Source organism: Cervus elaphus, chromosome 18 (assembly GCF_910594005.1).
Source record: "Cervus elaphus chromosome 18, mCerEla1.1, whole genome shotgun sequence".
Classification (NCBI taxonomy): Eukaryota; Metazoa; Chordata; class Mammalia; order Artiodactyla; family Cervidae; genus Cervus; species Cervus elaphus.
Genome location: NC_057832.1, coordinates 40,477,542 through 40,502,910, shown reverse-complemented (window position 1 = coordinate 40,502,910; position 25,369 = coordinate 40,477,542).

Below are 25,369 nucleotides of genomic sequence, written 5' to 3'. Positions count from 1 at the left end.
ACCTCATTGTTTTAAACGTCTGAAAGGTCTCCCATTACATGGATAAACTGACATTTATTTCTCCATATTCCTACCAATAGTCAGTTGGATTGTTTCCTACTTGTTTATTTATGTATTTGAATGAAAGATATGCTGTGAAAGATATGCTGTATTAGATATCTCTATTTCTTTGATCACTTTTACAAATATATCTTTTAAATAACTTAGCAATAGAGTTGCTGGACTAAAGATTATTTGTATTTAAAGATTTGATATGACCAGTTTTCCTCCAAAAAGATTATACCAATGGAATGGAACTTTCTGTCAAAATTGCCTGAAAATGGAATGGGAATGTTTTGGGGCAAAGATGGCAAATTGAACACACATTTCTAGTTCTTTCTTCCTTCCCAAACCACTAAAACTAAAATAAAGTACTTTTTATGTGTTTTAAGGTACAGACCAACACACATGAGGGAATTAGAGAAGGAGTCCAAACGAAAGTATCCTAAAGGTGGAAAGCATGTGGAAAAGTGGTAACCAACTTAGCAGATCTGGCAAGGGTGAATCCTAGGCTGGTAGATCTAAATTTAGATCAACTTTCTAAATTTCAGAATTCCCCAAAGACTTTGGAATTGGCATCAGATATGTATGGACCTCGGAGAAGGCAAGGGCATCCCACTCCAGTACTCTTGCCTGGAAAATCCCATGGTTGGTGGAGCCTGGTAGGCTGCAGTCCATGGGGTCGCTAAGAGTCGGACACGACTGAGCGACTTCACTTTCACTTTTCACTTTCATGCCTTGGAGGAGGAAATGGCAACCCACTCCAGTGTTCTTGCCTGGAGAATCCCAAGGACGGGGGAGCCTGGTGGGCTGCCATCTATGGGGTCGCACAGAGTCGGACACGACTGAGGCGACTTAGCAGCAGCAGCAGCAGCAGCATGTATGGACCTAGAGTGAAGGGGGAAGCATACAATTAGCTGACTGATGCTGTGAGGTAGTTAAGAGTCCTGGACCCTTCCAACAATTCAATGATGCTAGATCCCATTTCCACTCCAACTTCAACAGGAGCCTGGAGTCTATTTTTTCCCTCTGCAGATGATAAAACAGTCTTTGGACTGAGGACTCAAGCATAGTTGAGGGCAATGGCAGAGATAGTGCCCCAAGACACCCCTCAGATCTTAGAATTTTATCAGCTAGGACTCTTAACTTTCAAACAGAAATATAGAAAAGTATGCTCTAGCATATCTGGTCAACTCAAGAAGAAATACCTGATGTTTCTGATGTTTAATAAAAACCCAGATAGATTAAAGTGAAACCAAAATTGGACAAAGCTCATTCAAAGTCCAGAGCTTCCAGTCAGTTTTTAAATTCCAATTTGATATAAGCAGGCAATCAAGGAATACCAGACTTCAGAGAACAGCCTCAAATGAGAGATAGAGACCAAAAAGTCAAACAAACAACTGGAAATAGCTAATTCATAGAGGGAAAAAAGAGATTATGCAAGAAAAAACTTCAAGGTTAAAATATTAACCAGAAAATAAAAATAGGATGCTAGAAAGAGCAAATTATAGAACACAAAAAGCTCTTAGAAATTGATAAAATAACATAAAAATGAATATTTCAGTAGAAGGGTTGGAGGAAAATGCTGAAAAAACATCTCAGAAATTAGAATACAAAGAAATGAGATAGAAAACAAGGGAGAAAAGTAAAGATAAAATAATTAGAGGATAAATCCAGGAAGTGTAGTTTCTGAATGAGTGGCCAAAAGAGGGAACAGAACAAACCAAGGAGAGGAAAAAAATATATTTCCCAGAACTGAAAGGCATGAGTTTCCTGACTGAAATTATCTATTGAGTGCCCAGCACAGTGCAAGAAAACAGACCCACACCCAAGGCACAGCATTGTGAAACTTCTCTGTCCATCACTCAAGACAAGGAGACAATTTTAAAAGCTTCAAAGGGAGACTAAACAAATCATATACAAAGAACAGCTATCAGAATGACTCTAGATTTCTCTATAGCAACGCTAATATACAATTTAGAATCAGGTGTGAGATATAATCAAGATATATTTAGTCTTGAAAACATGCAAAAATTTTACCTCCCACACAACCTTTCTCAAGAAGCTACTGAGGAATGAGCACCTCTGAAACAATGGAGAAAACCAAATAGAGAGACAGGACATACAGGAAATAGGAGAAAGATGAAGGGGCTCTCCAGGTGATGGGAAAGGAAGTTCCCAGATGCCAAGTGTGCAACTACGTATGTGAATGTCTTGAGAGGAAATTTAGACATGTGACAGAAAACTGAGGGCTTGAATTACAGATAAATACATAAGAAATTAAGCAAAGACAAAAGGTGAGTCTTTTTATTCATTCCAGAGGAATGAGTGAAATATAAAGATGTATAAGAAAGGAAAAATAATCATAGCTTAAATCCTGACTCAACTCTGAATAATGTTTAGTTATAGTAAAGTGTGTTAGTCACTCAATTGTGCCCAACTCTTTGTGACCCCATGGACTGCAGCCCACCAGGCTCCTCTGTCCATGGGATTTTCCAGGCAAGGATGCCATTTCCTTCTCCAGGAGATCTTCCTGACAGAGGGATTGAACCCTGGTCTCCTGCATTGCAGGCAGATTCTTTATGACTGAGATACCAGGGAAGAACTAGTTATAGTAATGTAAGCACTACATGCTGATCTAACCACAATCACCATATAAAGTATATTGGGGACTTCCCTGGTGGTCCAGTGGTTAAGAATCTGCCTGCCAATGCAGAGGGCCCAGTTTGGATTCCTGATGCAGGAAGATTCCACATGCCATGGGGCAACTAAGCCCCTGTGCCCCAACCTCCGGGGCCATGCTCTAGAGACTGCATGCTGCAACAAGAGAGGCCACCCCAGTGAGAAGCCTGCACACATCAACTTGAGAGTAGGCCCCCAAATTTTATAAAAGAATTACCTTAAAAAAATTAAAAGTGGATATCTCTAGTGAGGAGTTTCTGTTTTTCCTTAGCAAATCTTGTTGAACTCCTTAAATTGTGTGCATGTATAACTTTGATTAAAAAAAAATTTTTTTTTTATGTGTTTGCCTCTGGTGTGTTATTTCTGATTTAGAGTACTTCTTAGGAGGATGATGTAAAGATGATCCAAACATCTTGAGGTTGATTGGATGAAATTTCTTTAGATTTGCTTCCAGACCTGGAGTTTGATGAACTAATGATTTTCTAATGGGACCATCTGTTTTCCAGAGTAGTTGATTTCCCATTGAACTGCCGAAAAGTTCTTCCTTAAACTGAAATATAGCTTTGTATAATCTCTACTGTCAGATATAGTTTTACTACTTGGGGCACAAAGAACAAATCCCATCCCTTTTCTTTACCAGCCCCTTTGAAACATGATTAAACTATCATCATTGACAAACTATCCCTATTTCCCACACCTACTTGCATGCTTTTTGGTCTTCTCACATTCTTTTCAACTTCCTGTGATTACATTCTACCTCTAAAGACAGGGTGTGTGCGTGTGTGTGTGTGTGTGTGTGTTTCAGAACAGAATATTCCCATTGTGGCTTGTTTGTTATAAAAATTTTCAACACTATACTGACCACAAAACACCTCCTCCTTGGATGTAAAGATTAGTGGTTAAGAGTAGACCTCACCTATAAAATGGGGACAATGTCAGCATCTTCCTCATGTGAAAATTAAACAACATAATATATGGCCAGCACTTAGAACAAAGACTGGCACAAAGTAGGTGTTCAATGAACATTAGCTATTAACTTTCCCCCAGAATTGTTTTATTAATGTAGCCCAAGACACCCATTAACACAGTAATCAATCAAACAAATATTTACTGAGTTCCTACTCTGTGCTAGATGCTGGGAATGAGGAGAATGAGACCATCCTCTTATCTGAAGGAGTCAGTAGTCCCTCACCAAGTTATTTATTATATTAACTAAGAACTAAAATCCTTTATGTTTGTTTTATCTTTTCATTTTGAAAAAAGTGTACTTAAATTTTTTTAATCAAAGTTGTATATGCCTATATAAAAAGTTAAATAGAATTGAAAAATTTATAACAAAACAGTGGTTCCCTGCATCAGTCCTCACACTCCTCCAGGGCCCCTTTCCAGAGGCAACCACTTGCCATTTTTTTAGCCATTTCTTCTGGAATACACATCTTGGTGCTTCCAAATAATAGCCTGAATTATACTGTCTTAAATTGTGACTTTTAGACATTTTCTGTCACCTATTGTGGTAAGAGTTGGATAAGCATCCAACTCCCTTATACCCCATTCCTCTCTGTACCTGTGCCCCATGCTCCTAAGATAATACACCTTGCTTAAATCAACTTATGTACTTACGTCACTTGTTACGGAAAGTACAATTCACAGTTGAGCATTATGGACTCTGGTTGTTTCTTTTCTCCTTATTTTTCCTGAAATTAAGAGTTGCCTTTCCTCCCATTTGTGTAATTTTCTTTGTACGACCTTCTAATAGACACACCTTCTGATAGACACAAGTCAGCCACCATTAGCTAACCTACCATTGTCTGTCTCTCTCTTGAATGGAGCCTTTCCACTCCTCCAACCTTGTCCTGGGGTAAGCGCTCTCTACACTGTTGCCGAGCTGTCACCCTGGGACTTCCCTTCACCATCAATCTTGGAATTCCCTGTTTTTCTCCTGAGTTGGATTTCTTATCTCTTCCTCTTTCTTGGTTTACTCGTTCATTTTGATGGAGAACATCCTCTTGGAGTCAAGGCAAAAAAAGGGTCTTTTCTTTGTTCCAGTGTTGTGAAATTTCACAATAATGTTCCTGGCCATAAGCCTATTTTTATCCATTATACTGGGCCCTCAGTAGTCCTTTCAGGAACTCTGGAAGCTCAGATCTTCTGAGAAATTTTCTTAAAGTATTTTATTGATGATTTCCTTCCTTTGGTTTTCTGTTCCCTCTTTCTGAAAAAGTTGTTAACCAGATATCCTTCTTTTGAGTTTTTCATTATTACCATTAATGTTTATTAATTTCTAATACTTCTGTTTTTGGCAAACCAAATGTTCCTTTTTAAGATTCCTATTCTTGTTTTAAGGGTGTAACGTCATCACATATTTAATAATACTTAAAAATTTATTTTAATTCCTGTATATATTTTTTCTTCCAAATTGCTTTTATCTAATAGTTTTGTTCTTTGATTTTCTTATTCTAGGCCTTCCTTAGATATCTGGTAACCCTTGGATGTCCGCTCAAGGTGAGTGAACCAAAAAGCTAATCGGAAGCTCTGAGTTTATAGACAGGGCTGGTTGACTTTGAGATTCCTATTATGTGATCTAGAAGCACTATTTTAGGAAACCTCTGATTAAGTTTTTTCTGGACATTTTGGGGGCTGGTCATACTCTCCAGAAAAACTTTTCTTACCTCCTCCAAGGTTATAAGTATGCTGCCTGTGTCCTGGTACCCTATTGAGGAAATAGGGCTGGGGAAGGAGAACTGGGAGTTACAGCATTTTAGGATCACCAAATGCCCCAGTTTCTGGTACTGTTCCCAAACCTACAACCAGGCCAGTTGACCTCCAAGCCAGAGTTTCTTCAAAGAATAAACATTCTGTCTCCCAGGGCTGTGGAAGAGCAGGGTGTAGACCCAGTGGTATAGAGCAGGAAAGGCTCGTGTGTGTGTTGTGTGTGTTTAGTTGCTAAATCGTGTTTGACTCTTTTTTTTCTTAAATCATGGACTGTAGCCTGCCAGGTTCCCCTGTCCATGGGATTCTCCAGGCAAGAATACAGGAATGGGTTGCCATTTCCTTCTCCATGGGATCTTCCTGACCTAGGGATCAACCGCAGATTCTTTACCACTGAGCCGCCAGGGAGGGTTTAGAAGGCTCTAATTGCTTCTCAAATGGCCTCCACTCATTTCTTAGGTCTGATTGCTTTGCTGTAGCCCTCAATTTCTGAAGTCTCTGGAACTGCTAGTTCTCAAGTCTTTTGAGGATTCTGCACTGTAAATTCCATTGGTTTTCAGGTTTTGTTTTGTTTTTTGTTTCAAATTACTATAGATTTAGAACTCAACATTCTATGATGTGCTCTATTGCTTCAGTACTAACTACATAAGAGCTCCATTGTTTGTCAGGATGATATTCTTTATTCCCCCCTCCTTCCCTTTTGCCCTTCTTTCTCATCTGCCTCTCTTTCTCTATTTTCTTTATTTTCCCTTTCTGGATATTAACCCTTTGGGATTGATCCTCTGTTTTTTTAAAGAAAACTTTTTTTTTTCTCTCGTCAATCTCTTTCTCTTTTTTCCTATTCTTTCTGGGAGATTTATTCATATTTATTATTTAACCCTTCCATGGAGCTTTTCATCTCTGCTATCATATTTTGAATTCCTAAGAGCTCTCTTTTTAAAAAATAGTATCTTGTTAAATGAATATGATATCTTTTATCTCGCTAAGGAAGTTGATATTAGCTTAAAACCTTTTTTTTTTCCTACTCCTTGTAATTTTATTTCCCCTGAATTTCTTCTTCTTGTTAGTTTGTTTTAATCTGTTTCTTTCAGAGGTTTGGCTTTTCTCAAATGTCTTTGTCACTTATTTTTAGGGGAGGCACCACAATACTGGCTGGAAGTTTTGTGTAGGTAGGGCTTATCAGCTGGCAGGGTTTTCTGAAGAGAGATCTGGCAGGGCTCTCAGTGTTTCCACTGGAGAACCTTTAAACGTCACTGTATGCAGGGAGTGGAGACAGATTGCTCTTGGGATATTCGGGGAGGAGTTGTCCAATCTGTTGCCTGGAGGATGTAAACTTGCCTTGCAAGTATTCTGATAGCTGAACCATTGAAAAGGGTTGGTCCAAGAGGCGCTGTTGGGGAGTGTGTGCGTGTGTACATGCATGAGTACCTCATCATCCATTGTAACCTTCTCACTTAATCTCCCCGCCTCTGTTGGCATTTCATTCTGCCCACACCTGTGGCTCAAGTCCCATGGGAGGCAGATTCCTTTGGCTGCTTAGGGGTTTTTTCCTTAATCTTTTTCTTTTTTGTAATGCTATTTTAATGGGTTTTGGAAGAATAAACAGAAGAACTGGAATATACGGTCCACTTTTACATTTATTCTCACCTGCCCTGACTGAGTCATGTCTTCTCCCTGAACTTGTTTCTGTAATTGTGTACGAGGAACCCTACTCCCTTGAATCTTGTTTGATCCAAAAGGGCACCCTGGGGTTTTAATTCTGCCATTTACTATAAGAGTGGGGAGTACTTGGCTGTTGGGCTAGGCTCCCTTCTGCAGGGTAGCTACGGGCAAGAGAAAGGAGACTGCTATGAGAAACAAGCATGCATGCTACATGTGCGCTTAGGCACTAACGATGTGGTAGCACCCAATCTGATGTGTATGTTGAACTCACACAGCACGTGCTCACCTTTAGCGTGGGGCTCCCGGCACTGCTTGTGCACCTCTCAGAAGCTGTGGTAGGGCCCTTGTTGTGTGCTTCACTCTGCAGTTCCTCCCAGAGATTGCCAGTCGCTCCCTCATCATGGAGCAGCGTTTATTAAGAAAGCTTGGGTGGTGCAACTTTTCCTTTTTAAATTCGTGCATGCAGCTGATGCTCTAACAAAAGGTCACAACCTATTAATAATTAATATAGAGCAGACAATAGTAAATCTGACAGTTCAAATTGGGCAAAGCCATTGCTTTTGGATTGGAAATAGAATTCTATTAAAAAAGCTTAAAAACAGACAGTCAAAAAACGAAAAGAACAGATGGCTTCCAGGCTCTATTTGGACATTTTGGAACTTAATGACTAACTACATTGAAAAGTCTTTCCTACCTAGTCACCAAACAAGAGATACCCATAAAACAGTTCTGTATTAGCTTACCTTTGAGTTACACCATAATTTTGAAAGTAATGAAACTACTTTAAAAGACTGTCCTATAAATCACATTAAAGCATAAAGAAGGTTTTCACTAATTCAGACTGGCCATCATCTTATTAGTTCGAAATGATCCATGTTATTAAGGAGATGCTAAGGTTTTCTTTTGAATAACATGTGGATGCTTTAATGGAGCGTGAGGAATTCATTTCCTGTTACAGTCAAGGGCCCACGTTTGACGTCAGGGTCAAGCTGGGGTATTTTGAGGTGGGGCAGGACTAGCATTCTGGTCAAAGTTGGCATTGAGTCCTCCGCTGTCTTCCACATCTCCTTTGTGTGTCCACCACTCTCCATCGACAGGGTGGGAGGAAATGAGACACTACTTGTCATGACCTTAGGTGTATTTAGAAACGTCTTCTGAGAGAATGGCTTTCAACTGGAAATAGAATGCTTGTGGCCCAGAAATTGTGTAGGTGGAATGTGGAATTTTTATAACAGTTCCTAAGAAGCCAGCATATTTTCACCCCATGATTATATGCAAGCATGCTAGACATTATTATTAACTTTGTAAATGTTCAATGGATTTTTTTTAACTTGTGTCAGTGACATTTATAGAATTCATTTTCAGTGTTTTATTTATCTGTGTTGTAGCTTAGCCTTAAGGTGTGTTGCATTGCAAAATTTAACTACTATGACATAATCATTTGCTAATGTTTTCTAGACATAAGAATAAAATTTACTCCCAATAATAGTATAGCAATGATTATGTCCTTAAAACATTTACCTCTTAAATAAAGGTAAGAGTAACATCAGAATGCATGTTAATATGTAATTTCTTCTCAGAAGAAGTGAATCTTTAACTTTAACCACAGTGAGACAGAGTTACTTTATGGAAGTATTGGTGGGATGTAAGATACAAAAATATTGAGTTCCACTTCTAAGTGACTGAGCAAAATAGAATCCAGGGCTGGCTCACAACTGCCTGAAGTTCAGCTTTCAGAGCTTCCCTAGCTGTGGATGTCTTTGGTGGCACTGGAGAGGAGCAAGTAAAGCAGCAAGGATCCTATAGCCTGGGAAATGTTGTGTTTACTTATTTTTCTTTTTGTAGCCATTTATCATGGAAAATTTCAGGCGTACACAAAAACAGAGAGACTCATATAACAAACCACCATTGCAAAAATTTATTTTTAACCTAATGTCTTCGACCTCATTTGGGAAAAAACAAAGTGGTAAATATAGGAAGTCTGCCAAGCCTGGTGGAAACTCAAAACCATGGCAAGGACAGACATATTTCCTTAGCTACCCAGGTGTACTCCTTCTCCAACGAATACCAGCATAATTTAAATGTCATTTTTAACAACAAAAACACTTTCTGAACTTTTGACAGTGACATATTTCTTAGGACTCACATGAATTTGATAGGGTTCAGGGCAGGCTCATGGGAACAGATCTGGGTATCTGTCCGAGGTCAGGTATAAGTGGAGTCAATAGTAATAGAAGCAGCAGGAGAGACAAGTGCTAAAGAGGCAGCCATCGCAAGACCACAGTGGCCTGAAGAAAGCTATCAGATGAGGGACATGCTTGATTCATGGGCTTTAAAAATGCAAGTGACCTCTGGTACCTGAGAGCAGATTGTGCCTCCAAATCCCCACTCACCTTTTGTTCCAGCCACAGCAGGTGAGTGTTCCAGGGAGAAGAGGCAGAACATTCCTTTTTCAGAGGAATGCCACTGTTCAATTTACCACTTGGAAAACCCTAAAACCCCCCAGGGCCTTCCAAAATAGATGGGATTAGTCAGTAGTGACATTTACAGGTTTTTTTTTTCCTTCTTCCCTCATTCCCCCTTTTCTCAGGAATGACAAAAGTTTTTCTTCTGTCTACTTAGTAAACTTATCTCCCTAGAGGATTTTCACCTTGTGAAAGAAAAGCGTGGTTAAATTCTGTACTAGATTTACTGGATCTTATTACAAAATGAAAATATCTAAATTGCTCCAGCTAGTTTAGGGAGGCGTTTCAACTATGCCGATAAAGGAAAGGGCTTAATGGAAGCTATAAATTGGGGGAAATTGATGAATTAGTAGTGAAAATCTGAAATTTCTCAGCCCTCCAGTTGGATAATAACTGCTTTCCACACAGTAGAAACCAAGGAAACATTTATATAAATACTGCAAAATTCCTTTCTAACCACAGTGGTAGGTGTCCAGGACTCATACCTGCTTTGTAGACTGATGAAATGTAACCCTACATGTCAGGGAACAGGGATGTACTAATAGAAAAGGGAACCTAATGAGAGGTACCAGCTACCAAGGGTAAGGCCTAGCTGCCCGTTCATTCACTCATTAGTTCACTCATTCATGCACTCATCTTCCTTCTCTCCCACTGCAAGGCCTTTGGTTTCATGAGTGCTCCTAGTAGATCTGCCTCCTATTCTTCCTTCAGCTCTCAGCCAAACTTCACTTCCTCTGGAATACCGCCTGAGCCCCTTTACCTCCACCTCCACCTAACAGGTGGGTCAGGTTCTTACTGAACTGCTCTCTGTGGTGTATAACAGATACTCAGTAAATATTTATTAAGTGAATGAATAAGCTAATCCTTCATCCAGGTATTCTTTTGTCTTGCCTTACTAGGCAGGACTTTACTAAACAACAACTATGGAAGAACCCTGGCCAGGTGAGCAAGTCCTTTCACACCTGAGGACTCAAACAAGTCAGGACCCACCTTCTTCAAAACTGGAGGGAGCTGAGCATGAGATGGTTTTCAGCCTGAGTCTATGGGTGGAAGTTTATGGAATTAATCAGAATGGGCAGAGAGATAAGAAACAGTCAAAACTAAATTTATACTTGTGCCAAGCTCATGTGACTCTTAGAATTTGAAATATAATTTTTCTGGTAAGGAAACTGTGGCCTGGAAGACTTAGTTAATGAGTAAGTTACTTACTTACTTGGTGAACTTGTTTCTCTGAGGTTCCTTTGAATTTACTAAAAGTTGTTGTGGATTGAAGTATCGGAACCTGCAGCATGTTTTGGTGCCTTGGGTTTGAAGGGAACATGTTATTTCTGGAGAAATAGAAGGACTCAGAGTAGTAGACCCAGAGGAAACATCTGGAAGAGAAAGGGAAGCTCTCGGAGTCTTAGGGTTCTTCTACCCTGGGAGGGTGGTGACCAAGGGGGTACCAGCAACCCTACCAGGAGAGCATTCTGAGAGAGGGTTGTTTCTTCAGCAGTTGATTTTAGCCACTGCAGAGTTTTACCAGAAAGTAGATTTCTTTCGTGGCAGTGTAGAAACTTCGGGGTGGTTCCAGTTCCTAAACACTCCTTCTGTTTAACTTAGCTGTTCTATTTAATAGGCCATCAATTGCATATTTTCTGAATAACTGTACCTCATCTGCAGGGTTTTTGTGGTTACAAAACCCTTTCACATACACTAGATTCCTTGGTCCCATTACACTCCTGTGAAGAAACTAAGACTGGACATCTTGAGGTTTACCCAAGAGGCACATGGCAGGTTAGTGGAGGAACAGTTGCTTGAACCAGGTTCCTGACTTGGGTCCTATACTGTGTACCACATGTGGCTCACAGGAAAGGAAGTGTTCCTCTGGCGGTCTGGAGACACGTAGCAAAGAGTGACAGGGGTTTTGAAAGCACTCAAATTTTACTTAATGTATATGCTGTTTTTCTCAGAAGCATGTTTACCTACTTTTCTTCTTACCACATGCCACAGCAGAGGGTGACAGAGGTGAGCAACAACTTATAGGTAAGATGATTGATACTAGTCGATGGCACAGTAGTTACAATCTGGTAGACACCAAAACTTTCACGTGCATTCATTCATTTCCTCTCACAATAAGTCCATGAGACAGGTACTGTAATTATCCCAAATTTACAAATGTGGTAACAGGCACAGAGAAGTAAAGAAAATTAAGGTCTCATAGTGAGTTTAGTGTCTGACATTTGTCTTCTTAACCACCGATTTTTTGTTTTAACCTACTGACCTTTTTACCTATGAGATTATTAAACCATTTGAGTACAAAGGAAAGGCCTCAATATTGCATTGTAGAAAATACTCTGAAAGCTCTGGGTTTCAAAAAAGTTACTTTTCTTTCTAAAGTAATTATCTAGAAAATTATACTCCCTGAAAAGATGATGCACAAGCGCAGCACACCACTCAAAACTACTAAGAAACGTGTAAGACAGTTGGTCTCCTTTCATCCAGCGTCTGCTCTGTTTCCCTCTCTGGAGGCATCTGCTGTTAACAGTTTCCGGTGTTGAAAATGACGTTTGGAGATTCACTTTCTCATTAGTGATTGAAGTAGCGAGAAATGATGTAGCAGGAGCCCCACCTCTGGCCTCAGCTGTGTCCTCTGTCAGGACTGAGGTACCTCGGGGCTGTCTGCAAACTGGCAGGCCGCCAGCCAGAAGTCAGAGGGTGGGCAAAGGGAGGAACTGTGGGAAAGATGCGTGCCTCTGGGGAGAAGGAACTTGGCCCCACATCAAAGCTCTTAGGCTTAATTGGGGGTGAGGGGGATTCTGAGCCAGCAGTGGTGATTTCCTCAGCTCCCATAGCAGGTCCTCTCGAAGAGTCTTTTCTGAGTCCTTAGGTTTGGAGGGAACCCAATGGGTTGAGGTAAAGCTTGCAAGGGCTGCTTCTTTGAATATTCTGGAAAACGCTGAGTACAGCATGGGGACTTCTCCATCACAACAAATCTCAATAAGGAGAAAAACGTTCTTCCTCAGCTCTGCATAGATCACCAGAGGGTGCTGGCCCCTCTGAGTTCCCTGGGAGTGGTGACGGAGGGTCACTGAGGCAGTAAGGCCTCGAGGCTGCACAGGGGGTGTTAGAGGTAGGCTTTTCAGGTCAGCCTGTCTAAGGGGCTCCAGAACTAGAGAGGGACGAAATGGCAGGCTCAACTCTACCAAATGATAGCTGCCTATGATGAATACATATGGGATAAAAATGTTTGCTGATTCTTCTTTGTTATTTTCCTTTCCTGAATTGGCCCTTTTTCTTCCCCTTTCCTGTCCAGTTCCTGCTTATCATTTAAGATGTGGTCAGGCAACTCCTTCTCTGTTACCCCTACCCCAACCCCAACCCCTGGCCCTATATATCTGTCATTACCTGACTTGTATTAAAATGATATGCTAATGGATCAGTCTGAGACCATGAACTTCTATTTAGGGTTGGTTTGGGTCAGTTTTGTAGTTTGAGTGCCTGGATTCTGAAAAATATGTTAGGGAAGTGTAGAGTTCATGTAGGATGCTCTGAACTACGCCTGGGGTGCTATTCCTCCTTCCAGAATATCCCTGTCTGATGGTTTGGGCCAGCAAATGAGCTAATTTTTGCTAGCTTGACAGACAAAAGAATTTGCCTTTAGGTTGAGAATGGGGCTAAGATGTGTGCTAAACTGTTAAGTGATTTTGGTTTATGAATGAGCATATTTGGAATAGACCACACTGGAAAATGGGCTACGTTAACACATCACATAACCATTTAATTATCTTAGATAGTCATCAAAGTACTAACTGTATGGCTCAAGTTTGGGTCACTGGAAAAAAAAAAAATAACCCAATTGAGAAATCCCATCCTGTTTCTGTGAGGGAAATGCTCTGTGAGTGTCTGTTGAGGTGGTCTGAAGAAAGACTCCACATTTTTATTTGTTCCCACCTCATGGTTTGTCTTTTTTTTCTTTTTCCCTATGTCTTTCTGTATTGTAGATGTGGTTCTTTAAATGATTTGACTTGGAGGCAAGATTGGGGTATAGGATATGGGTCAGTGTGGAGGTTGATAAGTAAATGCCTAATTGTTCCTAAGTGATGAGGGGAAATAGATGGTAACTAGTACATTTCTGGCTTGTAGCCCTTTCTGTCTCTTTAGAAGATTGTCAGGGACATAGGAAAAGAAAAAAGTCTGAATTCTCTGAGTAGGTTCTGCTTTGCATAGTTTCAAGTAAATGAACTAAATCTCTGCTTTAAGACTGCAAGTCTAGAGGGACGGCAAAAAAAAGAGAAAAGACTGCAAATCTACATGTGACGGTGCAAGCTGAAGGTTTACACTCTGTAAAAGTGGTAATTTCCCCATTCGGAAGGCAAGGAGACAGGAATGGGAGGGGTGGGTGGGGGAATCAAAGTGTAGGTCAAAAATTTGAATTTTAAGTGCAATCTTCTTAGTCATCACTTTCATTTCTGTCTTCTAGGGAAATCTGACACAGCTAGAAAGCAATGGAAAACACTAAGGGTTACATCAGATGTTGAAGAGAAACTGATCATGTCGTGGAGATAAAAAGGATCTCTCTTAAGATGGATTTTAAAAAAGCTGGTCATTTAAAGATAGTAGTCTTTTGGGGGAGAAGCTCACAGGGTTCCAGAGACCAATTAGTCTCTTGTTTACAATCTTAGCCTCATTTTAGAATAAGGAATGAAAGTGTTCTTATGCTCTTTCTCTTCCTTTCAGCATATATTTGCAAGGTGGGCTGCAAATTTTCAGCCCATTTCAGCATGTTTCCCTGTAGAGAAAGTTCTAGATTCACCCTGTGAAGCAATATCTACAAGAAGTTTTAACATTGTTAACTGTTTCACTTCCATTCTGTTGGACAAGTGGTTTTCTTTGATTCTTTCTTAACTCTACATCTAAAATTAGCCTTCAGTGTTCCTGGCACTGTGTATGACCCAGGGGAGGGTTAGGAAGGAAGTAGAAGATGTGGAGTGAGAGGGCATTGGAGAAAAACAGCACAGTAATGATAAGAGTACCATCTGTGTAACACTTGTCAGTTTAAAGGTCATGTCCCATTAGTTCTTGCCACAAACAGGCTGCATAGCTTTACTATCTCCATTTTACAGAAGAGGATAGTGAAGCTTGAAGTTAAAGGATTTGCCTAGGATCACATTCCTGTAGATGATGGAGTCTGAACCTAGAAACAGTATTCTGGCTCTAAAGTTGTGTCAGATTTCATTGCAAATTGGCTATTTTAGTCCAATATCTGTACACATGCATGTGGATGAGGCATCTTGAGTGCCTGAAGTGGCATGAGGCTCCTCAGGGGTGCTATCTTGGGGGAGGATGCGTGCACGTGGATTAGTGAAGGTGTCAAGGAGATCCTCCTTGGGGAGGAAGGTGGAAAGCAGCATGAGAGGAGGACAAAGGCAGGAACTAACTGGAACCAACTAGAGTGGGTTGGGGAAGGAGACCGACCTTCCTAGGCAGAAGAACCTTGGCTGGAAGAAATGAGAGACAAGTCTAGGGACATTGGGGATGTGGCTATAAGGGGTAGGGAAAAAGCAATACCTGGAATTTTCTTTCCGTGGGCTCCTTGAGGCAAAAGGACTGTGAGCTCTCCTAAGAACGTGTTCTGCACTCGTGGGTAGAAAAGGGGGTTGCCAAATGAATTATATATAGAAGTCTGTGCAAGGGAAGTTCTTATGCAAAATGACTAAACACGCTCCACCGCCCTGCCTGGTTACTTATAAACGTGGCATGTGTGCAGAGTTGATGGGAGTCCAGATGTTGTCTCAGAGACTGCTCAGAGAAAAACTGAGAATGAACTTGCAGAAGCTGATGACAGTCTGTCCCTCCATCACAGTGGAGACAGTTTTAGCCACATTCCCATTAAGCATTTCCTCTATCGAGCACTGTCTCGCCTTGAAACTTGGGGAAGACCCGTGTCAGAGCCATTTTCAAAGAAGGGACTAAGAGCTTGGAGACAGGGAGAGAAGAGATTGAAGCAGACCCAGATGATCTCTGCAGTCACTTAACTTTCTAGCCACACATCACTTTGAATCATAGGCCCAATATCACCATGTATGTGGGGCATTCTAGTTACCTTGAAATCTGGGGCTCATAGGTTGTGGGTGGCAGCTGGTCATGCCAGGGAGACTCCTCTGCACAGTGTCACAAGCACAAGAGAGAGCTTCGATTTCATGAGAGACAATCTCGGGAACCCACAGCAGTAGAGTGGGGAGGATTATGGAGCCTGGAGAGGGGAGCTGGGTTACAGAAGTGCCCTCACACCCTCCTCTGCAGCTTCCCTAGGTCCCAGGAACACATGACAACAAGAGACATCCTAAGAGTTAGTGCTTGACTGGCTGCACCCGGAGTCTCTCAGGGGGCTACTTGGCTGATTCTAAGACAAGGGTTAGCCTTCCCTTATCCAGTATGGCTAAGAACGTAGAACAAGGGAGGATGCCAGTTTACAAAAATTCTTAGAACTTGAGTTTCCTCTGTAAAATAGGGATAACGGTAAAAACAAATGTAATCCCAGTCATGGTGAGGAGCAAATGAGACCCCGCATGTGTTGCAGTTCGGGTTTCATGGGTCACAGATTATGAGATAGAGGTTTGAGTGCAGGAAGGTTTTGGAGGAGTTCTCTTGGGATCAATACCTTTGGGAAAGTGAAGATTGCATTATTGGGTAAGGGAGAAGGTGAACTGTGATGCAGCTGAAGGACGGCCTCAGTAATCCATGATTGGCTGTGCAGCTTCAATAGCCCTTCAGAGTCACCCTGAATTGAGACAAAGTTGTGGGTCTTATGTCCACACATGGAGCAGTCACTGGATGTGCTGCCCCCAGGAAGGGTTTGTGATCTTAGGCAAAGAAACTCTTCGGCAGAAGGTCAGGGCTAGAGAGGGATGTGGCGGCTAGCTGGCAGCTGTCACCACTGTTAGCAGGGGAGGGGAATGAGTGCTGAAGCCCCAAAGGAGGTGGTAAACCTGGGTGATGCCCCACAGATCCACTGCAGCTCATTCTTGGTGCCTCTGCTTTGCTTATTTCATAAATAAGTTCTGCAAACAGCTCCTCTGGGGCTGGGGAGCTTTTTTTCTTGGGGAAACTTGTAAAAGAAATGAACTAGAGCCTTCACCACAGCAGCTGCTCTGGAGGCTGCAACTGATACTCATCTTCTTTCTCTACTCCTTGCTCTGGTTTCTCCTTCCGCTTATCCAGTCCAAGCACTTACTCGGTGGGTGTGAAGTGGACTGCGGCTGCTGTACTTACCCATTTGCCATTAAGAGGCAGCAAGTGGATTACGTGGGTGCCAAACACAGCCTTCCTTTCCCCTCAGTTGTAAAAGCAGCCCTGCGTGGGTGTATGCTCAATTGTGGCTGACTCTTGGCAACCCCATGGACTGTAGCCTGCCGGGATCCTCTATCTATGGAATTTTCCAGGCAAGAATACTGGAATGAGTTGCCATTTCCTACTCCAGGGGATCTTCCTGACCCAGGGATCAAACCACGTCTCTTGCATCTCCTGCATTGGTGGGTGAATTCTTTACCACTGAGCCACCTGGGAAGTCCAAAAGCAGCCCTATCACTCCCTAATTCTCAGGGTCAATTATTCATGCCAGAATGGTGACTCCTTTCCCTGTCTGCTATTCTCTAGCAGAGAATGTTTCATGAGAAACATGAGGTAACTGGGTGGCAGCCACACCTCATCCTTTAATGAAAAACTGTGTTACCAACAGTGCCCAAAGTCATTGAATTTTTGTAGCATTTTTCTCCTATAGGAAGGGCACGTGTATTACTAAGGCCTCCAACATATTTGCCACTTCTTGCTCCTCAGGTCCAAGTAACATACTGTCACCAATAGAGGGGACCAGTATGATATTCTGCAGGATGTCCGGGGGGCCAGGTTTCTTTGGACTATATTTGACAGAGGGCAGGGGAGTTAACACACCCTGGAGCAAGGCTGTCAATGTATACTGTCTGTCCCAAGTGAAGGAGAAACATTTCTGATCTCCCTTTCTGATTGAGGTTGGAAAGGATGCATTTTTCTAATCCGTGACTGCAGACTATGAGCCTGAGGCAATGTTAATCTGATGTCAGAGAGATAATCACATCTGGCATGGCATAGCTGCAGTTGGGGCTAGTGCTGAATTGTTTCCCCGTCCACAGTCATTCTGCACGACCCACCTGGCTTTTGTAGAGGCCAGACTGGTGAGGTAAATGACAGTGTGATAGAGATCACCCCGCCCCCTGCATCTTTGAGATCTGCCATCCCCTAGGGATTGGATACTGTTTTTAACTTACTCTCTTGGCTGGAATGGGGAAGGGCAGTGTCAGAGGCTTCCACTTGGCTTTCCCACTGCAATGTGTGGGGTCTCTGCCAACAACCAAGTTGTCCATATTCTAGTTTTATATTCAAGCACAGGGAGAAGGACTATTAGATGGGCCAGAGGAAGCACCACACTCACTGTGAGCTGAACCTGAGGCAGGACCCTATTTACTGCTTGGTCCCCATTAGCCCCCTTTCCAGTGGGGTTTGGGCATGTTGCTTTGGATCTCTGGGTTTCAATGTCAACCTAATTCCTATGTCTCACAGTCGTCAAAATGTTAGGGATTTCTCCTTTTCCAAGTATACAATTACCTGGGTGAATGACCAAAGATCCTTTAAGGGAAGAATTGAAGTAATCATCACTCTATATACTTATCACAGTGTTAAAGATCTTCCCTTCTAGGAACCTTGTCTCTCTTTCAGTCAATTTTCCAGATCAAAACACTGACTCAGATCCAGAAATTGAACCAGGAATCATGAATTTTCATTGGGTTCCCCCTAGTCTCTCGATCACCCATCCTTGATTTCTTTTGTGTATTGAATATTACCCTTATGTCTTGCCCCAGGAATCCTGTGTTTGATTACCATCTCCATGGATTATGGAAATTGTGACCTACTTGCTTCTGGTGGTTAAGAGTAGCTTGCTGGCTTCTTCAGACTCCTACCATCCCCATTGCTCTCAGTGAGCCCAGTTCTATAATAACATTTCCTGCCATCAGACTGGCCCCTACAGAGAGTGACCACAATTCATTCTCAGTGATGCAGGTGCTCCTCTCACCAGGGCATCCCTCATCACTCTGATAAACAGTGTCTTCTGTGCCTTCCCATGGAACAAAAGCCTTGACTGCACTTTCTCATGCATTTTCTTATGTAGTGTATCTACTTTAGCATGCTTACTCCTCTAAACCCTTTGCTCTCCTTTCCCACTGTTTGCCATGGCAGTTCTGGCATTTCTATTTCGCTATTTTCTCTACATTTCTAAGATTCATCCCAGACGTGTCTTAGCACTGTCTCCTGGGGTGCTGAACCCTCTCTCACAAACCTAGTATCCCAGTTTCTGCCAACATATGCTAGCTGGGTCCTGCAGTTTATTTGAGGGGCACAAACATTTTCTTTTATTAGAAGATCCAGTGCTCCCTCAGTTAGGTTATGTTGTACCTTAATCCTAGTTATTGATGTGATAGTCAAGATGGGAGAATGGGAGCAGATCCCCAGAGTATGTTAGTTATGTATTGCTGTGTGACAAATTACTCCCACATCTAAGAGCTTAAAACAACAAAATTTATTAATCTCACAACTTCTGTGGGTCAAGAATTCAGGCATGGCCTAGGTCTATAGTTCTGGCTCCAGGTCTCTCATGAGGTCGTAGTCAAGATGTTGGCTGGGGTTATAGTCATTAGAAAGCTTGACTGGAGGTGGAGGATCTGCCACCAAGATGGCTCATAACATGGCTGTTGGCAGCAGGTCTTAGTTATTTGCTGGCTGTTGGCAGGAAGCCACAGTTCCTTGCCATGCAGTTGTCTCTACAATGCTGCTTAAGTAATTTTACAATATAGCAGCTGGCTTCCGTCTCTAACCCCTATCCCACCCAAGTGGGTGAAGCAAAAAAGTATGAGATGGAAGCTGCACTGTCTTCTGTGACCTAGCCTCAGCAGCCATACTCGGTCATTTCTGCAATATCTCATTGGTCACAAAAGTTGGCCCCATTCAAAGTAAAAGGGGACTAGAGAAGAGTAGGACTATGAGGAAGCAGGAACCACTGGCACCATCCTTGAGGTTTCTCACCACACAGCAGTATGTATTGTTTTGCAAGAAGAAACCTCAGCATTGTCTTTGGGTAAGGGTTGAGTGCTAACCTTGGTACTACTGTTGGCTGACACTTGTGTTTGTTTCTGTGCATTTCTACCTCACGGGTGAATGTTTTTTGGGGTTTCTGTCCAACTCACAAGCCAACTCATCCCCTTTTCTAGGAGTTGATCCCTCTTCCTAGATGGTCCATTGGCAGTCAGGGATTGTCTATAGGTCCTGGCCATGGCTGACTGGTGCAGGGGTGGACTCCTGATCTAACCAGACTGGTTGTGTCCTCTGTTGGGATTCTGTAGTCATGACTATGAGAAGCAGGCATTCTCTGTGGTTCCATCTATGATGTGTAAACTTGGGAGCCATGAGTGGCCATCTTCCCACTGTTAAAATGGACTGTAGAAAAAACCAACAACAGCAGTCTGAGAGAATTGTCCTTCTCTCTGAGAGAGAAGGACAATTGCCTCCAGCCTTTGGCTTTTCTTTACACATTTCATCTTTGCCCCTCGTTTGGTTACTCCGTGATAATCCTGGCTTGCATTGACATAACTGTTTTGTACATGTTTCAGTCCCTGAAGTTAGGACTTGATCTTATTTTCAATCAGCAGTCAATTTAGAATCATCAACTAGAATGTTACAAATGCTGTTATTTGAGCACGCAAAGACAGTACTTGAGCAGAGGAGCTGTGATGCCTGGGGTTTGATAAATACACTCTCATTTTACCGAAGGGGCCCATTGTTCTCATACTCACAGGTTTTGTTTCTCACTGTGTATGTGTTTATCCTCTCTGCCTTTCTTCTGTTACAGTATTTGTAAGTCCAGGCTTTGCACTTCCTCTGGAAGCTCTGTTGCCAAGAAACAAGGAAAGACCAAGCTCTTGATGTGAAACTCAGTAAGAAAAGGGGAAAGGAAAGTACGTGGAGATCATGGACTGCAGCTCACCAGACTTCCCTAACCATCACTATCTCCTGGAGTTTGCGCAAATTTAATTCCATTGAATTGGTGATGCCATCCAAACATCTCATCCTCTATCGTCCCCTTCTCCTGCCCTCAATCTTTCCCAGCATCAGGATCTTTTCCGATGAGCTGGCCCTTCGCATCAGGTGACCAAAGTATTGGAGCTTCAGCTTTAGCATCAGCCCTTCCGATGAATATTCAGAGTTGGTTCTCTTAGAATTGACTGGTTTGATCTCTTTGCTGTCAAAGGGACTCTCAAGAGTCTTCTCCAACACTACAGTTCAAAAGCATCAAATTCTTCAGCACTCAGCCTTCTTTATGGTCCAGCACTCATATCCACGTATGACTACAGGAAAGACAATAGCTTTGATTATGTGGACCTTTGTCAGCAAAATGATATCTCTGCTTTTTAATACACTGTCTAGGTTTGTCATAGCTTTCCTTCCAAGGAGCAAGTATCTTTTAATTTCCTGGCTGCAATTACCATCTGCAGTGATTTTGGAGCCCAAGAAACTAAAATCTGCCACTGTTTCCATTGTTTCCTTGTCTATTTGCCATGAAGTGATGGGACTGGATGTCATGATCTTCGTTTTTTGAATGTTGAGTTTTAAGATAGCTTTTTCACTCTCCTCTTTCACCTCATCAAGAGGTTCTTTAGTTCCCCTTTGTTTTTTGCCATTAGGATGGTGTCATCTGCATATCTGAGGTTGTTGATAGCAATGTTATTCCAGCTTGAGCTTCATCCTGCCCAGCATTTCGCATGATGTACTCTACATATAAGTTAAATAAGCAGGGTGACAATATATAGCCTTGATGTACTCCTTTCCTAATTTTGAACCAGTCTGTTGTTCCATGTCCAGTTCTAACTCTTGCTTCTTGAACTGCATACATATTTCTCAAGAGGCAGTTCAAGTGGTCTGGTATTCCCATCTCTTGAATAATTTTCCATAGTTTGTTGAGGAAGCAGAGATCAAATTGCCAACATCCATTGGATCATCGAAAAAGCAAAAGAGTTCCAGAAAAACATCTATTTCTGCTTTGTTGACTATGCCAAAGCCTTTGACTATGTGGATCACAACAAACTGTGGAAAATTCTTAAAGAGATGGGAATACCAGCCCACCTGACATGCCTCCTGAGAAATCTGTATGCAGGTCAGGAAGCAACAGTTAGAACTGGACATGGAACAACAGACTGGTTCCAAATCAGGAAAGGAGTACGTCAAGGCTGTGTATTGTCACGCTGCTTATTTAACTTATATGCAGAGTACATCATTAGAAATGCTGGGCAGGATGAAGCACAAGCTGGAATCAAGATTGCTGGGAGAAATATCAATAACCTCAGATATGCAGGTGACACAACCCTTATGGCAGAAAGTGAAGAAGAACTAAAGAGCCTCTTGATGAAAGTGAAAGAGGAGAGTGAAAAAGTTGGCTTAAATTTCAACATTCAGGAAACTAAGATCATGACATTTGGTCCTATCACTTCATGGCAAATAGGTGGGGAAACAATAGAAACAGTGACAGACTTTATATTTTGGGCTCCAGAATCACTGCAGATGGTGACTGCGGCCATGAAATTAAAAAATGCTTACTCCTTGGAAGAAAAGTTATGACCAACCTAGAAGCATGTTAAAAAACAGAGACATCACTTTGCCAACAAAGGTTCATCTAGTAAAAACTATGGTTTTTCCCATAGTCATGTATAGACATGAGAGCTGGACTATAAAGAAAGCTGAGTGGTGAAGAATTTATGCTTTTGAACTGTGGTATTTGGAGGAGACTCTTGAGAGTCCCTTGGACTGCAAGGAGATCCAACCAGTCCATCCTAAAGGAGATCAGTCCTGAATATTCATTGGAAGGACTGATGCTAAAGCTGAAACTCTATACTTTGGCCACCTGATGTGAAGAACTGACTCATTTGAAAAGACCCTGATGCTGGGAAAGATTGAAGGTGGGAGGAGAAGGGGATGACAGAGGATGAGATAGTTGGATGGTATCACCAACTCAATGGATGTGAGTTTGAGTAAACTCTGGGAGTTGGTGATGGACAGGGAGGCCTGGCGTGCTGCAGTCCATGGTATCGCAAAGAGTTGGACATGACTGAGCGACTGAACTGAACTGAACACAGTCAAAAGCTTTTGCCTAGTCAATAAAGCAGATGTAGATGTTTTTCTGGAATTCTCTTGCTTTTTCTATGATCCAACGAATGTTGGCAATTTGATCTCTGGTTCTTCTGCCTTTTCTGAATCCAGCTTGTATATCTGGAAATGCTTGATTCACTTACTGTTGAAACCTTGCTTGAAGGATTTTGAGCTTTACCTTGCTAGCATGTGAAATGAGTGCAATTGTACAATAGTTTGAACAGTCTTTGGCATTGCTTTTCTTTGGGATTGGAAGGAAAACTGACCATTTCTAGTCCTGTGGCCATTGTTGTGTTTTCCAAATTTGCTAGCATACTGAGTGCAGCCCTTTAACAGCATCATCTTTTAGAAATTGAAATATCTCAGCTGGAATTCCATCACCTCCACTATCTTTGTTCATAGGAATGTTTCCTAAGGCCCACTTGACTTCACACTCCAGGGTGTCTGGTTCTAGGTGAGTGACCACACCATTGTGGTTATCTAGGTCATTAGGACCTTTTTGTATAGTCCTTCTGTATATTCTTGCCACCTCTTCTTAATCTCTCCTGCTTCTGTTAGGTCCTTGCCGTTTCTGTCCTTTATTGATCCCATCTTTGCATGAAGTGTTCCCTTGATATCTCTAGTTTTCCTGAAGAGATCTCTAGTCTTTCCCATTCTATTGTTTTCCTTGATTTCTTTGCATTGTTCACTTAAGACTTTCTTATGTCTCCTTGCTATTCTCAGGAACTCTGATTTAGTTGAGTATGTCTTTCCCTTTCTCCTTTGCCTTTTGCTTCTCTTCTTTCTTCAGCTATTTATAAAGCCTCCTTAGACAACCACTTGGTCTTCTTGCATTTCTTTTTCTTTGGAATGGTTTTGATTACCACCGCCTACATATGAACCTCTGTCCATAGTTCTTCAGGCACTCTGTCTACGAGATCTAATCCCTTGAATCAGTTTGTCACCTCCACTGTGTACTCATAAGGGAGTTGATTTAGGTCATACCTGAATGGCTACTGGTTTTCCCTACTTTCTTCAATTTAAGCCTGAATTTTGCAATGAGGAATTTTTTACACCAAGAAAAACCAGGAAAATTATAAAGGTGCACCAATGACCAAGATAGTAAAGTTATTGTGTGCTAGGAGTTTCACAATATTGAGAAAAGAACTGGTGTTCAGTCTTTGGCTTGAAAGCAGTCAACCCTACATTGCAGTGGTTTTGATTCACACAAAGGCTTTAGGTGCCTATGAAGAGCACTTTAGGAGCACTGGAAATTGTTGCCACACTTACTTGATACTAGGATGATGTGTGTTTAGATTTAGATTTATTTATTTATTTTTGCCCCATCCTGTGGCTTCAAACCTATGCCCTCAGCAGTGATGGCGCAGACTCCCAACCACTGGACTGCCAGGGAATTCCTGACTTTATTTTTTATCTTAAGTTATTATAACATTAACTCTAAAATTACTTTGATATGGAAATCAAGCTATCATATCGACATGTATCAATGCTATCCCATTAAATAAGTTGACTTGCTACTATCTTTAAAATTTTTTAAAATAATTAAAACAACTTCTTTTTTTTCCCTAACAGTATGCTTAACATGCTACTTTACATTGAGAAGTATGTCTTCTCAATGCCTAACACCGGCTTTACACACTGTGTGTTAAAAAAATACTTGCATCTATGCATGAGTAAATATCTAAGTGGTAATCTAGAAAAGTGCTGCTCAAATTTTAATGTACATTAGAATCACCTAAGGATCATGTTAAAATGCAAATTCTGACTCGTTTAGTAGGCCTGTGGGGCCTGAGATTTCACATTTCTACAAGTTCCTAGATTATGCCTACACTATTGGTCCAAGGTCTATATTTTGCACAACAAAGATCTAGAAGACTAGAAACAAAGAACTCCATACAGACCAACACTTTTTGGTGTCCTCCTGTGTCTGAATCAGTAGTAAGGTGAGTTGGGCAATGAATGCAGTTGGAGGTCTGGAAATCTGGGTCCTCGTCCTTATCTCATCACTAATTAGCTGCATGGCTTTAGGCAGATCCCTCACTCACTCTCTTTGGGCCTCAATTTCCAGTCCTGTAAAATAGGGGAGTAGGGCTTGGATCATGTCTCAAGCTGTCCTGAGGAGCCCTACATAGTTCTACAAAAATGTTTCAAGGATCGCCAAGAAAACTGTGAGGAGGAAGAGAAATGTTGAAGGCAATAGAGAAGGGGTCATTCTTGAGAAAGGTGGGGAAGCAACCAGGAATGTGTCCTGTCATCAAGAAGATGGTTTTAAGAAGGATACAGTAATGGATTGTGCCCAATGCTTTCATTTAATTGTCATTCAACACAGCATTTAGGGCCAGCGTGTCCCAGTGCTTTCATTCAACTGTCATTCAACCTGACATTTAAGGCCAGCAAGTTTCCTGCTTCTGGGATTTTAACACATGTATGTTCTAAAAAGTCCGAAAGTGAATTCTGGACCTGGCTCCTGAGTGGTTGGTATCTACTCACCCTTAGGGGCAAAGGAAAAAGGAACGGACATACCAAGTGAATGAGTCAGCAGCCACAAAAGTTGTCCCACTGTCTCTGGGGTCTGATCTATTCTCCCTCTTTCTCTCTGGTTT